Here is a 17,233-nt window from a genome sequence, read left to right on the forward strand (position 1 = left end):
GACATTTAAGACATAGAAAATGAATATATAGGTATGTTGATTGACTATTACATCTTAAGACTCCAAGAAGTAGGATTTTTTTTTTTTGGAAAGAGAAAAGATATCCTCATTATTTTTCCCTGAATGCCCTTTATAAAGAAGCTTGGCATTACACTTGACTGGAGCTGAATCCCACCCTGAATGATCCAGCCCCAAATCAGGAACTTTAGATCAGAGGAGTGGGTGGGAAGATAGAACTCTCTTGGTTTTTATTTATAACCAAAATTGTCAGCAGTAAAAATGCCTGGAGCACCAAAAATGGCTCATGTTAGCACAGTTTTAAAAATTCCATATCCTTACTGCCATTTTGTGGGATGAAAACAAACAAATAAACCAGGGCCCTAGACTTCAAATCTAGAGTCATTGGGAAACACGTACAGGTTCAGGAAGCAGAGAAAAATGGTATCTGGAAAATAGGAGTACCAGGTATATGTACAAGATTTAGGGAAACATTGAGGGGGACCAAAGAGACCCAGTTTTTGTTGAGCTGCAAGTAATGCACATATGCTATTTTATTTAATCCTCATAACAACCCAATGAAATAATAATTATTATTCCACCTTACAGACTGAGAGGTTGAGCAACAGTCCCAGGCTCACATACCCAGTATGTAGAAAAGCTTGAATTTGAATTTGGTTCTTTGTTACTTCAAAGACCATAATTTTTCTCTTGCAGCACCCTACCTCCACAAAGAGTCAAGACTGACATGGTTAGTAAAGGAGTATTTGAGCCAGTTCTTATCTTTGTGCCCAGGTCACCCTATGCTGATGTATCCACTTTCTTCCCAAGTAGATGTTGATGGGCCAGAGTTAGAAGCACTGGGATCATTAAACCTGAAAGCTCCATCTAAACCATGTCCTGCTAAAATCAAACCTAATCTAGGGTAAAAATGTCTTCAGGCCATCCTTGTAGATGCCAAGAAAGATTCTGAAGCATCCCTATACCTAATTCAGTAGTTTCCTAGAGATGATTTTACAGCTAGTTGTAATTCCTGCCCACAACATTAGTCCATTCCCTTTTGCTTGGCTTTTAGTGGAAATATAGGTAATATATCTCTAGAGGCCAAATATAAGTCACTCTCCTGAGATTTCTTCAATCATCCTATTCTTTGATCATTCTATTCCAAATATTTTCTAGTTACAACCTCATTCTTAATAAGAAATAAACCACCTTCAGTTCACTTAGGGAGTGCTAGAGAAGAAAATGAAACCTTGGTTCTCATTGTGCAAAGGAAGATGGGGGTGGTGAGTGGACATTTTCTAAAATGGGAGCCCAATGGCAGAAAGATGGTTGCAATTTCCCTGACAACCTAACACCACCAGTCTTGGCCTTCCCAAACCTCAGCTATCATTGATGGCCAGCATACACCAGCATACACCATTGGGAAACATCTGTAAAACAGGACTGTCCCAAATGGGATAAAGGAGGGTAGGAAGACAGATGGTTCCAGGAGATGGTTTAACAAAACATCGTTTTATTCTTTCTAATTCACTTGGCCATTTGCTCCCAGATTTGGCTGCCAAAGGGGAGCAAAATGTAAATATTTGTCAGATAATGGCAATCTCCTCTTCATCCTTAAACCAGAAGAACCAGTACTAGAAAAATGTCAGTTTGCCAGTAACTCTAAAATGTGATTAACTCGATTCCAGACCTGAAATGTCAGGGTGGTGCTGGAAAAAAATGACTTCAGCGATATCAGATTGATTATTCTGTCTTGGTTATTGTTGACAACCAGAGACCTGACCTAGTATAATATAAAAATGGGCATTAGTGTTCCCTAATGTAACCCATGTCTGTGACCAGCTCTGAGCTCACAGCACCTAGAGCAATGTCGAACATGAGCACAAAGGCATCAGGCATTGGTACAGACTCTTTGTATATTTTTGGATCTCCTCACTATTTTTTAAAGTTATTATGGGCATGAGATAAGGAATAGTGGGTATTATGTACATGGTATTAGCATAGGAAGATCAACAAAGAAGATAAAGGTTTGTCTTTCTATTTTAGTTTCAGAAGGAGGAAAATCCAAATATGTCCAGAAACAGGGGAATGACAGAGCAGCCTCCAAGGATCCTAGGTTTAATCATGGATATTGAATAAAAATGAATAATGAATGTAAGATTTTAACTGAAATCATTGGTTTCATATATTTGGGGATCACTAACCTAGCCCTCAATTCAATTAAGCTGACAGGAAATCACTTAGACACTTGGCACTTTGTCTACACTAGATCCCTACCTAGTAGATTCTTATGGTTTACAAATACTTCATATCCAGGGCCAGCCTCCTGCCATACTCCCTGGTCCACCCTCCTGGTCCATAAAATTAGTAACTCTAAACAATGATATCCTCTCAGCTCTCACTCAGATTCACCCAGTAGCCATCAGAGTGCTGTCCTTAAAGTAGAACAAAACCCTAAATCACATTCTTCCTGATCAGTACATGCACCAGATAACTGAAGTGTGAGTTCTCTCTACCCCCCTTCTGGAAAAAGACATTTTTCTCAAGTCTTAAACACACACACACACACACACACACACACACTTCCAACCAAACTTGCATTTTTCTGCTCTCTACTAAATCCAAACTTATAATATTATAAGATTGTATTTCTAAATCTTTTTCACTGTTGTTTTACAATTTACTCCTACTAATAACTTTTTCTGTGTCTCCAGCTTGAACAGGACAAATAATTCCCTACAAATGCACATTTTGCTGGCATTAACATAGCCCTCACATGGACTTTCCCTCCTTACTTAGAACACATTCTTTCCAAATTTTTTTCAACATGACCCTCCTTCCCTGAGTTTCACTGGGCACACCTACAGAAAGATATCTAATCTCACCAGTATGCTCTCCCTGCCCTCTGCTCTACCCTCACCCCTTCACCCCTTCATTAATGCCCAGTGGTATAACTCACTGACCTAGAACTTTGCACAAGAATATACAGTCAGGGTGGTGGTGAGGTCGTTCCCATGAGCAGAGCTTCTGCCTGATGATGCTTGCAGCTTCCCTTTCCTACCCCAACTGAAGTCTGAGGTGCAAGGAGTTAATGGGTGATAGCCAAGAAGTACCTCAGCATCTACAGCCCAGTTTGGTGATTTCAGAGATCTGACACAAGAACTAAGGTCCAAGTCTTTCACCACAACACAGTGAAAGTACAAAGGCAGTAACCTAAGTCAGCTGAGATAAAGTACAATGTCTGTCATATTTATGATTAATCCACTGTTATCATCTTGATGTGTGACAACTGAACAGACAACATGGATTTTTATTACTTTCACTGCTTTACATTATTTAGAAAATAATTCCCCCAATGCTTTGTCATTAGGCAACATGACATGATACTCAAACTGTAAAAACTAAGGTTGGCCTTCAGAAGGGAGGAGTGGGACAATAGTCAAATGATTGAATGGTGTGTAGAATAAGATTGCACTTGTTTCAGAAGGATAGGGAAGTATCCGTAAAATGTCCTTGTAATCTCCCAGGAAAAAAAAATCTGCATTGGCTACCATTTTTTCTGTACTCTCTATAAATAACTACCCAGATTGGTATCAACTTCGGGTTGGATCTAAAGTGAGAAATTGGATTGTCCCTCAAGTAGAAACCACAAAAAGTTTCTAAGTGAGAAAGACTGGATTGAATCTATTCAACGTCAGATTCAACTAAATATAAATGTTAACAAAGGAAAATTCCAAATTAGAAACTTCAGGCACCACACTGATTCTTTGTGCAAAATAACTCAAGAAAAAGCAACATTTTTCTTCTCCTAAATTATCAACAGTACCACCATTATCCCAAAATCATCACACACTCAGTTACACACACTGTAAGACAATGGTAGCAAATAGAGAATTCTCCTCTCTGGGAATTTACAGTTAAGAGAATTTCATAAACACTTCTCCACTTGCCAAGATAAGTAAAAGATACATAAATTATTAACCAGGAAGGGTATTCCTACTCAGAAATGAGTCACAGCAAAAGCATGTCAAGATTCCAGATAGCTTTGTAGTTGATGAAGATAACAATAGTAATAACCTCATTTTCTGGTGTTGGCAAAACTAGTGAGTATCTTCTGTACACTCTGGGTCAGCCTGGGAAGGCCACATGGAACAGGGGAGAATTACCCCATCTTGGCATTATGTATAACTGTTTCCTAGGAAAACATCATTTCAAGCTACATCTTCTGCTTGGGCCATAATCCAATAAATAGAGTCTCTTTTAGGCCGTCCTTTCATGCCTCCCACCAAAAACACAAAATAAACCCCATGACTATATGAACAAGTAAATCCAGTTTGCCCAACTAGACAGATCCAGTTAAATAATTGCAAAAGATATTAATACAGATCTAGATACTAGGATGTGATAATAATGATGATAATATGAATGATAATAATTCCCAGTCTTTGTGCAGAAAAGGAAAAGAGAGAGAAACCATTGCAGTAGTAATAAAATTGTATCTTCTCGCCTAGGAAAAGAGAAGTATATGACAGATAGCTTCCTTGAAAGGTTGAAAAGAAAGCTGATGTAACCAAATTCAGCTCATACTAAAGAAAATAAATATCCAAACTTATTCCCAGGAGTCTTCTGAGAACAACCTCACCAAATGGATCACTTACCAGGCATCCTCCCACCTGTGATCTTACTTTGTACTATATTCTGTTTTCAAGTTACTGGGAAGAAGCCTTTGTCTCCCTTTCTAAAATAAAAACTACTTAGATTAGAATTGGCTTCATCTTTTCTCAGTGAGGCTGGAAACCCTAATTCTTCAAGTAAATATTACTAGGTGCAACCAAGTCTTAAACTTGAAAGCATGGCAGCCTCCAAACATTCTGCTCGTTACACGAAGAGGAAACACATCCACCTCCTCCAACTCACCTACCTACTTACTCTACAACCCCAGCTTGCACCTCTCAAATCCCATTCCAGTCTGGCAGAGGCTGAATTCCAAGTCACTGAAAACCCATCCTGATGCAAACTAACATGCTTCACACCAGTTGTATGTAAACCATATCCATCCAGCCAAATATAGACCAAAATTTATGTAGATGTAGACCAAAACATGTTTGCTTCCTTCTTACAATACCAAGAAGTCCCTGTTACATACACATACTTTACTAGTATCATTGCACCATTATTTAGGTAAACAAGCAGATAGCCAGAGCTTCTCTAGAGGCTGTATAGACTCCGTATTATGTAGTATTATTCTGGGATGGTTGTGAACAAGGTACTTTTTTAATCCCTTTTGGATAACTCTAGAGAAGACACAGTTAAATGCAACATTCCTCATTCATGATTTGACACATTGACAGGTTTAGTTTCAGTCATAATCCAGTTTTGGAAATTCCTAATATTTCTATCACACTAAAACAAGATGGTCAACTTGACAAATCAGAAAAATCTGAACTTCTGCTTCTAGAGTTATTCCGAAACTAGTTGGGCTACCAGGAAGAATCAGAATTAGATTTTTCAAATGATAAACAGAAAGTCAGGAAATGTGTGCCATTAAGGGATTAGAAAGTGATATACATCGATGTCAACAGTGAAAATCAATTACTTCTCTATATTCCCCTATGATTCTCTACTGCCTTTTCTCAACCCTGAATCCTGTCAAACAGAATACCTAATAAAAGTCCTCAGGACAAAGCACTAGAAGGAAGTCCAAGTGTCTCACTACATTATTTTCCAAACTACAACTGCAATATTGTATAGTTTTTGTCTACAGTAAACACTGATTTTCTCATATTTTTTTCCAAGAAGTTTTGATAAAGAGCTATGCTTCTTTCCTCCCAAAATCCTTCCTTGCCTTGTAAAAAGAGAATCTATAAGTCCATCCATTGGTCCCATGTATCACCAATACCCTGTCTCCACTTTTAGTCTAGCAGTTGTGCGAGGTCAGAGCCTACGGCTCCATCTTCCATGGACCTTCTCCCAACACACACCCAGAGTACTACACTGCACACAAAGTGGCTTAGGAAAGTCCAACTATGTCGCTGGTTATCATCTTTCATATCTTTAAATGTGTCCTTCTGTTTCCTGTGTAAGTACCAGGCTGTATTTTTCTCTGTTCACTCTCACCAGACTGTGCTCTTTTTCCTCTATAGACTCTAGGTAGATGCTCTACACTACCACCTGTTCCCTTTGAAAGTTAACTGTTTCATTTTGTTTTCTTGCAGGAAAGACACCAGATCATCTAAGTCATTTGAAAGCTGTATCATGCTTCAAAGTCCTGATTTCTTATCCAAATATAGGTCCATATGACTTCTCCACCAAGACCCATCTGCCCTACTCCAAATCAGGCAACATAATCTACCACAAAGAGCTTCAACCACCACTTTTTAAGGGACAATCATTATCCTTCTCCCCTCATTATTTCTAATCCCTACTCTGCTTTGCAATTTCTATGATACTGAAAGAAAAAAGGGATGCCGATAAATCAAAAGAATACAATCCCAGCTCATATTTATTAATTCAGATATACTTAGTGAAAGAAATTGTCCTTTCCACATAATTTTGCTTAAATTAAGGTTACAATGAATCTATCTTCCGGAAGCATGTAACATTTGTCAATTGAAAATGTAGAGAAGTTACCCAAGAACTGCTAGAGGGCAAGATAAAGACAATTTAGGAATAAACATTTGCCATATATAATCAATAAAACAGGTGTCATGCATGGATAAGTGTTGTCTGGGCTTCTAGTATTGGGGTACAGCCCACAGTATACATGGCGATGGGGAAGGGAAGAGGGTGGAGAACAGTTTAATACTCCAAGGACCTTTAAATTTAAAGAGTTACAAATATATTTTGTGATAACAGCAAACTGCCTCTTGCAGACCCAGTGTTTCTAAAGACCACTAGGCAGCCACACTCCGAGGAATTTGGTAATCTTTTTCTACAGCTTGAACTAGACTCTAATCAATCCCCACCACAACTTTTTAAAATTTGATAAGAAAAGCAAGGAGATACCTTCAGCAGCTGTAAAAATAGATATCTAGCTCCTTGAGCATGGAGAAAGAAGACCCTCAAATTCTTTCTGATGGTGGGGGCACCACGTTATCAAACTGGACCTGCTATTTTGCAGATTCCACACCAATGTCCTCCCTAAGATGTGACACACTTTCAGAATCTCCAGTGAGAAAGTGTGGCAAAACATGAAAGAGGAAGCAAAGCCAGGTGGAAGAATCTTCCTTAATTCAAAGAACATGTCTAAGCACACTATGTGCTGAACACTGTGGGAAAGACAAAGATGAATAAAGCAAATTCTGTATTGGGCCAATAAGGAAAGGCCAGGAAGGAGGGCAGGGAAAAGAGGTGGGAAGGATGCTGGAGGAGAAGTGCCAAGGAATAACCTCCCCTGCTTCATATTTTCCTCAACAGAGCTGATAATTTCTCTGGTGTGGAGGACCAAATTACTGTGACCCTTGCAAACCTACCTGCCCTTCCCAACTTGCAGGGCCTCTGGTCTGCAACCCCAATCCACAGTCTATTTATGGTGCCATGAAATACCTCCTGTTCAAATCCTACAGGGCTTGGACATCCAGGTGCACATCGTGCCCAGCCTTCTTCCTCTCTGGCTCTGTCTCAGTTTTATTTCCAACCTCAAAAAGGAGAACTCACTTACCCATGGTCTTTTCCTACCTCAGAGGAGAGAGACCTGAGTAGAAAGTGCAAGTCAAACCCAGGGACAGGTAAGGAGGTTGGCCAAGCAGAGTCAGGAGTTGGAGTGGAGCTTAGAGAGTGGCAGACAGTTGGGGCCCTCAGGAGGTGGGGCCCTGGGGAGGCAGGACCCTAGGGAGGTGTGGCTTCTGGGGTTCCTATCTTGCTCAGGCCAGGGCAAGGAAAGGGTTGGAGATGATGGAGGTGGCTTAGCTGGAATCCTGGAGGAAAGCTGGAGGTGGGCAATGGAAGACTAGTGGGATCCTGTCTGGGTGAGTTGGTGGAGTGAGGACTTAAATGGGACTTTGTTCAGGACTTTGTGACAGCAAAATGTGAATTTAGAAGTAAGAAAGCTTCCTGGGGTCCTGGGTATGGAGGAGGTCCTGGTTGGCAGGAGGAGAGTGTGGGGAGCCACTTGGAGTCAGCCTGTGGTGATTTGGAGGCCAGTTCCATATCCAGCTAAAGAGAACACTCAGGAGTCCTTTAAACAAGGATAGAAGCACCCTCCCCAGCCATCTCTTCCAAAATCTCCTGCTAGGTTCCTCTACCAACACCATTTATCCTACTGCCTCACCCATGTTTCCCATCACTGTATGAATAAAACTAAAAGAGAATTGGCTTAAGCTTCACCAGGAGAAATTTCCTGAGACAATCTCTCAGTATTCATAGCACATTCTAACTGAATATGCATTGAGCATGGTGCTGGAGGAATAAAGAAAAAGATACAGTCCTTGCCTAGAGAGCTTCCTGCTTTAGGCATTCAAAACGTAGAGCTTCCAAGACCCTGGAATAGTGACCAAAGGAAGGTACCTCCTCCTTCCCATAACACTAATCTTCAAACAGAAGCAAGACTTATCAGAGATGGAGAAGATGGAGCCTACTTAGAGTCTGGTCTGAATACACAAATGATGGACCCAAGAAGCCATTAGTCTCAGGAAAAAGGGGCATTACTGCCTCTACTTGAAGTGTTGAAATCCCCCCTTATACCCGAAATTACATCCCAGATAGGTCCCCTATACCCTAAATTATCTCTGAGAGGTCAGCAGAATCCTTGACTCAGATTCTGCATCCCACCTTTTGCAACCTCTATCAGTCCCTTCTCACTGCCTCCCCCTGTGGTCCCCACCACCTCCCTTTCCTTCTCTGTCTGCCTTTCCCTCCCTCTCTGTGTGCACTTCCCTGGCTATTTCCTCAGCCCTGGCCTCATGTTGATGGATCTGTCTTTGGCTCTGGGTGTATGGCTTTCAAACCCCCTGAGCCTGGGTCCAACTTTTGTCTCTGAGACAGTGTCTGTCTCTAATATCTCTGGTCTCTGGGTGTCACTTTGTATCTGTCTTGGATCTTTCACTCTGCTCTCTGGATATTCCTCTTTTTCCTCTCTTTTGTCTCTGGGTCTGTCTCCCTGTATGTTCCACTGCCCACTGTCTCTGTTGACTCTGTGTCTTGATCTATTGGACTCTACAGGGTGCTAAGACTGGCTCGCCTTATTGATCCCATCTGTCAGTCTTGGCTTGAATTTACTGGACATTTCTGTCCCTGTATCCATTCTTCCTTCTGCCTCCCCCTGCCACCCTGTGGTTACAAGTGTAGGCTGGCATGGAGGGTGGGAAGGGGACTTTGCCGGCAGCACTTTGAGTGGAAGATGGCTGGTTGGCAGGTTAGCCTGTAGCTTAGGCTCTGACTGAAGCACTCTCCTCACAGCACATTCTCTAGGACTCCAGATGTGGGTTGCCTCCCTTCCTGCCATGATGGCTGGTCATTTCTTGAGGTTTTGTCCTCCCCCCTCCCCCAGTCCATCAATTGGGATTCACTGGAAATTCTGGAAGGGCACTATAAGTCCCCTTTTACTTGGTATCAATGTGTCTGGAGCATTCTGTAAGAAGAGAAGTGAGGAGAGGCAGGAGGCCCACTGGTGGTGCTTTGCTGGAGGGGAGTGGGGTGTGAATACAGAAAGCCTGTAATCTTTGCCTCTGCACCCTGGACAACAATTGGCCATGGGCTCCTTGCACCCCTCAGATAGGAACACATGGGCAACCAGTCTAGGGAAGAGATAGGAAAGGGATCAGAAATTATGTGTGTCCATCTTTTATTCCCTCTCGGCACCTATAATCCTTCTTATACATAGGAAGTTCTCAAATAAAGTCATTGGATTTTATTTCACCAGGTCTTTCAAAACTAAAGCAGTGGAACCCAGTCTCTTTCAATATTCCCTCCCCTCCCCACACTTGCTCACTCACCCCCAGCAATTAGTATCTGCTGCCAGTACAGTTTCCCCTGCCAAACTTTCAAGCACCCCAGTGACCATAGGTCCCCAGCTAAAATCTCAGTCAATCCCCTCCTCTTGCCTCCTTTACTTGGTGCCCACCCTCCACCTCCCCTCTTCTTGCCCACTCAATGCAACTTGACCCCATGGGTGTCTCCCCAAAGTCAGGAAGTCACTAATGAGCATTGAGTAGTAGAAGGGGAGGGCCAAGGGCAGCCTGGTGGGTGGGAGGGATTACAGAGCTAGTAGATAAGAAGTCCTGTCAGCATTTTTCAAATATGCCTTTTCCCTCCATCATCCCTGTCTTTAACCTCCTGGCTCATGCCAATCGATCTCACTGCTGAGGTTGATGAACTGAGTTTATCTGCAAATTTGCAGAAGCCTAGATGAATAATGCCTGTTCTACTCCAGATCTATTTTCTCCAGGAATGCCATTAGCCCCTGCTGTCTGTGTTTGAAAACTCCCAGGTAGTTTCCAAAGGGTATCTAAGGTTGTAGATGGAACCCAAGGAGAAAGAGAAATTGCTCTTTTGGGTCAATATCTTGATCTCAGCCCTTGTCTCCACTGCATATCCCCCAAAGCAGAACTTAAAATGTCAGGTAATGGCAAAGAGGGTGAAATCTCAAGAAGACTCCCAGCCTTAGGAGGTCATGAGTGGCTCCAGAAACCAGGTGAGATGGCGAGAAAGATGAGGTAGGAGAAACAAACATCATTTCACCTGAAATGTGCAATTTCCACCAGCGGGGAAGGACCACTATGCTATGGGCTTGAGCAGAACCTTGTCAGCAGTGATGTGGGAAGAGCTCTGCATCCACAAGAAGGTGGCAGACAATGGCTCTCCCTTTAGATCTGGCCCTGGGTCCTGGGGCTTCCCAGGCTGGGGGAGTCTTTGGCTCCAGCAAGAACCCATGAATTTCTGAATTCAGGAAACTCCTCTTAGAGTTCTTTCCACTGGCACCCCTTATTCCCTTTGGCTCCTGAAATGCCATCGCCCACTCCAACCCCCTTCTCTTTCCTAGTCCCCAACACTGGAGGTGCTGGCATAGAAGGGTTGTGTGGCTTTTGGTGTCATACAAAATGTTTTTTAAATAGCTCTTCTTAAAAATGTGACCCATACAATAAATGACCTCACCTGAACCAAACTACAAATTGGTGGAATTTATGTCTTCCAAGTCTAAGGACAAGATGCAAATTTTCTCTCACTTTTAGCTTGATGTGTTTGAGTTGACATGTTCAATGTCAATCATTGTTGCTACCAAATATGATTTAATTGAAGATCATTTTGACAGCTGGAATTCTAAAGTAAACCTGAAAATATTTTCAACATTAAAAAGGAGAAATTTTCTAAAATTTTCATATAAATCTATCTCAGGTTAATGTGAACTTAAAAAAAATTAATGGGTAAGATGATGCAGTATTTGCAGTATTTTTTGAAACAAAATATTTTTTTCTTTTTAAAACAGATAAAATTCTTTGATACAACCTATTTCTAATGTCAGTATTTTATAACTAAAATAAATTATCCACATCTGTTTGATACCATAATTTAGTCTTCCTTTTCTTTTGCAAGAAAATGTGCTTTATTTTTTATACCTTCATTTTATGGGAACTACAAGAAATTTTAATAAACAAAAAGTATAAATACAAACTGTTGTTCTTTCTTTTCCCTTAGTATAATAACTAGCTGTGAGAAATATTTTATTTATCAGAAAACAATCTGAATTTTTCTTATCTTCACTATAACTGATGTTAAAATGTTGCCTTACACACTAAAATGGAAATTAGTTAAACATCAAGATAATTAAACAATAATTCAATTAATGACCTTTCCTCATTTCCTCTGGGAGCTTGAGTTCCAGTCTGTTCTTCACTTTGCCTTTCCTAAAGGGAAACTAGCTTTCATAATATACAGGAAGATCTTGACCCTGGAAAATGAATGAAAGGTATTTAGGGGACTTCCAGGTAGTCTCATGATCCACCTAGTTGCTAATTCATTCAGGGCATTTACATTAAGCACTCATTACTAACTGGAGACTGGGGATACAAAGGGAAGCTAGTAATAATCCTTGAGATTAAGGAGTTTATGGGTTGGAGGTGGGGGACAGGTTGACATAAGTCTAAATCCAGGGAATGACAAGGTGTTACTGAAACATATAGAAAGGACACCTAGGTCAGTCTTAAGGACATTCAATAAAGATTCTTAGGGGAGGTGATGGCTTGTTGAAACCAAAGGTCTGTGAGGATTTAGCTAGGGGAAATTAGTTGGATTAGTTGGAGGAAAAGCCTCACAGAAAAAGTTATGTGCAAATGTTAAGAAAGAACATACCATATCCTGGGGTCTGCCAGTGTAGTTCAATGTAGTTAGAGCAGTGTGAGATCATGTGAAAATAAGAAGCTACAGAAATAAACAATGGGCTGAAAGTACTAGTTCCTCCTCCCAGAAACGTTTTGTTTGGTTGTCTAAGCTAGAAATGGGAATTAGAATCACTATTGAATTGCCTACTATTTTCAAAGCACAATAATTATTAGGGTATCAGTAAATATCAATAATTACATGGTAGGTTTTCCCATTTATATAAAATGGCTATTTCCAGAATTTAAAGAATTAAAGGGGGGTTGTAATTACCAGTTTTAGAGTGAGCCATTTAGAGAAATTGTACCTTCTTAATATTATAATACAACCCCAAGGGAAAATATCATTTGAGACAGTAAATGCAATAGTAAATAGCAAAATAATGAAAAATAGTGAATAATGAGAATATAGTAAAAAACATTTCTTAAAAAATTAGTCATTTCTTAAAACAAATGAATATTACAAAATGGTAGTAGCAGTTAAATTAAGATTGGGAATATTTAATTCAGCCTTCACACATGCTATTTACTGGAAACTTGTGAGGAATGTTCATTTATTTTGACAAAATGGCAAGAAACTTGCTATAATACTGGGAATTTTAGCTGAGGTCAAAATTGTAAATGGAAATAACTTCTCAGTGAATAATTCACTAGTATTGCTTTGCTTTAATATGTCATGAATAATGTGCTCCCAAATATACAATCTTGGATTGCTAAGCAAAAGGTGGGGAAAGATAATATTGCTTAAAGCATAAGAGTTTAAAAACTGTCCCTATGCCAAATTTCTCTCAGGAATGAATAGTGAAAACTTTGAGGCAGTTCATTTATTCTGAGACCGCTCTGTCCTGTGAGAACTCTGGTCTGTGTTTAGACAGTTTGCCAATCTTCTCTTGGTAATCCATCTTCTTTACTTTGTTTTGATTTCTTTCTTTCGTTCTTTCTTCTTTCTTTTTTTCTTTCTTTCTTTCTGTCTTCTCTTTATCAAATCTACATGGAAAAACTACATTCAGGTGTAGTGACAGTAAAATAAAACCTTGGAATCAGAGACATGTTTATGCTTCTGAATCACAGCCCAAACCGGTATGCAAGGACACTAAGTGTAAGCTGCTGGGCACCTGTAGTTCAGATTCTCAGGATCAGGCACAGGCTCAGGACACAGTCTCTCGGCTTGACTTCTGCTAGCAGAGTACAAACTCTCCCAGCTGGGCCACCCCTAGTCAGTAAACCACTAGGAGAGTGAGAGCATGGAGGTAGTGCAAATTCCTTTCACAGTGGGAAGTTTGTGGTGTTGGGGGTGGCTTCGTGGGTATTACCTGTGCTGAGCAAATAGGCTGGAGCACAGAGTTCCACCTCTTTCCCAACCCCAAAGACAGTGGCTCTCTAGGTACCCTGTCACCTCTCTCCATGTCCTTCTTCCAGATCCATCTTTAGCTCTTACTAACTGCCCCTCACCCCCATGTACTTTTTTTTTAATTTAAATTTTAGTTAATATACAGTGCAATATTGGTTTCAGGAGTAGAATTTAGTGATTTATCACTTACATACAACACTCAGTGCTCACCCCAACAAATGCCCTCCTTAATACCATCACCCATCTACTAAACATCTCCTTCCGTCAACTTACAGTTTGTTCTCTATCATTAAGAGTATCTTGTGGTTGGTTTACCTCTCTTCTTTCCCACCACCCCCTTCCCATATGTTCATCTGTTTTGTTTCTTAAGTTCCATATATGAGTGAAATCATATGGTATTTTTCTCTCTCTGATTGACATATTTCACTTAGCATAATGCATTCTAGCTCCATCCACATCATTCCAAATGACAAGATTTTATTCTTTTTGATGGCTGAGTTATATTCCATTTTATATGTATATGTGTGTGTGTGTGTGTATACATGTGTATATGTATATATGTGTGTATGTGTATATATGTGTATATGTATATATGTGTGTGTGTGTGTATATATATATATATGTGTATATATATATATATGTATATATATATATATATACATATATATATATATATATATATACCACATCTCTTTATCCATTCATTAGTTGATGAACATTTGGACTCTCTCCATAGTCTGGCCATTGTTGATGATGCTGCTATAAACATCAGGGTGCATGTAGGCCTTTGAATCTATATTTTTGTATCCTTTGGGTAAATAACTAATAGTGCAATTGCTTAAGGATAGGGTAGTTCTACTTTCAGTTTTTTGAGGAACCTCTCTACTGTTCTCCAGAGTGGCTGCACCAGTTTGCATTCCCACCAGCAGTGCAAGAATGTTCCCCTTTCTCCACTCCTTGCTAACACTTATTGTTTCTTTTAGCCATTCTGACCTGTGTGAGGTGGTATCTCATGGTTCTTTTGATCTGCATTTCCCTGATAATGAGTGATGTTGAGCATCTTTTCATGTGTCTGTTATCCATCTGTGTGTCTTCTTTGGAAAAGTATCTATTCATGTCTTGTGTCCATTTCTTAACTGGGTTGCTTGTTTTTTGGGTATTGAGTTTGATAAGTTGTTTATAGATTTTGGATACTAACTCTTTATCAGATATGTCATTTGCATATTTCTCTCATTCCATAGACTGCCTTTCAGTTTTTTTATTGTTCTTTTTTTTTTTTAACCTTTATTTACTTTTGAGAGAGAGAGAGAGAGAGCAAGAGAGAGGAACAGAGAGAGAGGAAGACACAGAATTCAAAGCAGGCTCCAGGCTCTGAGCTGTCAGCATATAGCCTGATGCGGGGCCCTAACTCTCGAACCGTGAGATCATGACCTGAGCCAAAGTTGGATGCTTAACCGACTGAGCCACCCAGGCACCCCAGTTGATTGTTTCTTTTGCTGTGCAGAAGCTTTTTATCTTGATGAAGTTCCAATAGTTCATGTTTGCCTTTGTTTCCCTTGCCTTTGGAAACATTTCTAGTAAGAAGCTGTAGCCAAGGTCAAAGAGGTTACTGCCTATATATTCTGGGATTTTGATGGTTTCCTATCTTAAGTTTAGTTCTTTCCTCCATTTTGAATTTATTTTTGTGTATGGTGTAAGAAAGTGGTCCAGTTCCATTCTTCTGCATGTTGCTGTCCAGTTTTTCTAACACCATTTGTTGATGATACTGTCTTTTCCCACTGGATATTCTTTCCTGCTTTGTTGAAGATGAATTTCCCATATGGTTGTGGGCCCACTTCTGTGTTTTCTATTCTGTGTCATTGATCTATCTGTTTTTCTGATAGTATCATACTGTCTTGATGATTATAGCTTTGTAAAATAACTTGAAATCCAGAATATGATGCTTCCATTTTTTTCAGGATTGCTTTAGCTATTTGGGGTCTTTTGTGTTCCATACAAATTTTAGGATTGTTTGTTCTAGGTGCCCCCACACTTTTCTTGCTTTCAGATATTAGATACTGTGTGGTGCCCCTTGGACCAAGTTCTTAGTACCTCACAAGTTTCACCTTAGGCATAGGGAGGAGGAGGGGAGAGCAAGTTGTTAGGAGGAACCCCAAAACTGCCTGAACCAAACTCTTGTCCTAGTTATGGCAGAGCAGACAAGAGGACTTAAAACTAGTGATACTTGGTCAGAAAATTCACCCTCCTTTCTTAATTAGTGTATTGAATTCAGCTTCCAGATAGATGATAGGTCCTTAGTTCATTTTAAATAATTGATAAGACCTTATGTTGTTTCCTATGTCTAGTAAGAGACATAGATAGATTAAATGCAGTTGGGGAATGCTTTTCTGATTATAGTGAATAATCAGACAAAATATATACATATATACATTCCAAAAAGGACTATTCTGTTGATATAAAGTAAACATAAGTGATCACCGAAGTCACAGAAATAGTGCAAGAAGTGCGAGAGTTGTTTTCAAACTTGTAATCCTTAGGTGTGTATTTTCCATTTTTGCACCAAGCAAACACCTATGATCCAGACTGTACTAAGGGCTGATTAGTCAATTATAAACAGATAAATATATGACAGAGACCATAAATGCCTTTCCTAACCTCTAAGAAAAATTTCCTGGGCATCTGTGTAGCTCAGTCGGTTAAGCATCTGACTCTTGGTTTCAGCTCAGGTCATGATCTCACTGTTCATGAGTTCAAGCCCCACATTGGGCTCCGCGCACTGACAGTGCAGAGTCTGCTTGGGATTTTATCTCTCTCTCTCTCTCTCTCTTTCTCTCTCCTGCTCTCTTTCTCTCTCTCTCTCTCTCTCTCTGCCCCTTTCCCATTCACTCTCTCTCTTTCAAAATAAATAAACTTAAAAAAAATAAAAATAAAATAAGGAAAAATCCCTGTTATTTCTTTTCATAAGACCTTGTTGTTGTTTTTTTTTTTTTTCAGGCGTTTATCACACTCTGTACTTTTTCAACATTTGTCTTCTTTTTTGTCTATTTCTCACTAGGAAAAACTCTATATTTGAATGAGGAAAAGAATTAATGGTAAATAAATACTTTGTATAGGAATAAATTTACTGGTGGGACAAAAATTTCCTAATAATATGGTCTATACCTGAAAGTATCATGTGGAGACCTATGTTAACAATATATCTTTAATTAATATTCATAATGCTCCTACTTCTACATGTCTACCCATGGCCTCTTTCCCTACAACTGTATACCATGAATGAAAGTTATTTAACAGTTCTCTAGCTCTGTGTTAAGCCCTGTGGAGAGAATATAAAAATATACAGGGCACAGTCTTCCCACCCCAGAAGCTTACAGTTGAGTGAGGGAGAAAGGGAAGACACAGGGTAACCACAACTGAAGACAGTGTGGGAAAAGACAGCTATGGTTAAGACTGAAACAAAAGATTAGAGGATATCAAAGGAAATAAATTGCTTCTGATACAGATTACCCAGGAAGGTGTGAACAGAGGTAACATTTAAACTGGACTGTGATGACTGTGTAGGATATCAGTA

This window comes from Panthera leo, chromosome B4 (assembly GCF_018350215.1).
Source record: "Panthera leo isolate Ple1 chromosome B4, P.leo_Ple1_pat1.1, whole genome shotgun sequence".
Lineage (NCBI taxonomy): Eukaryota > Metazoa > Chordata > Mammalia > Carnivora > Felidae > Panthera > Panthera leo.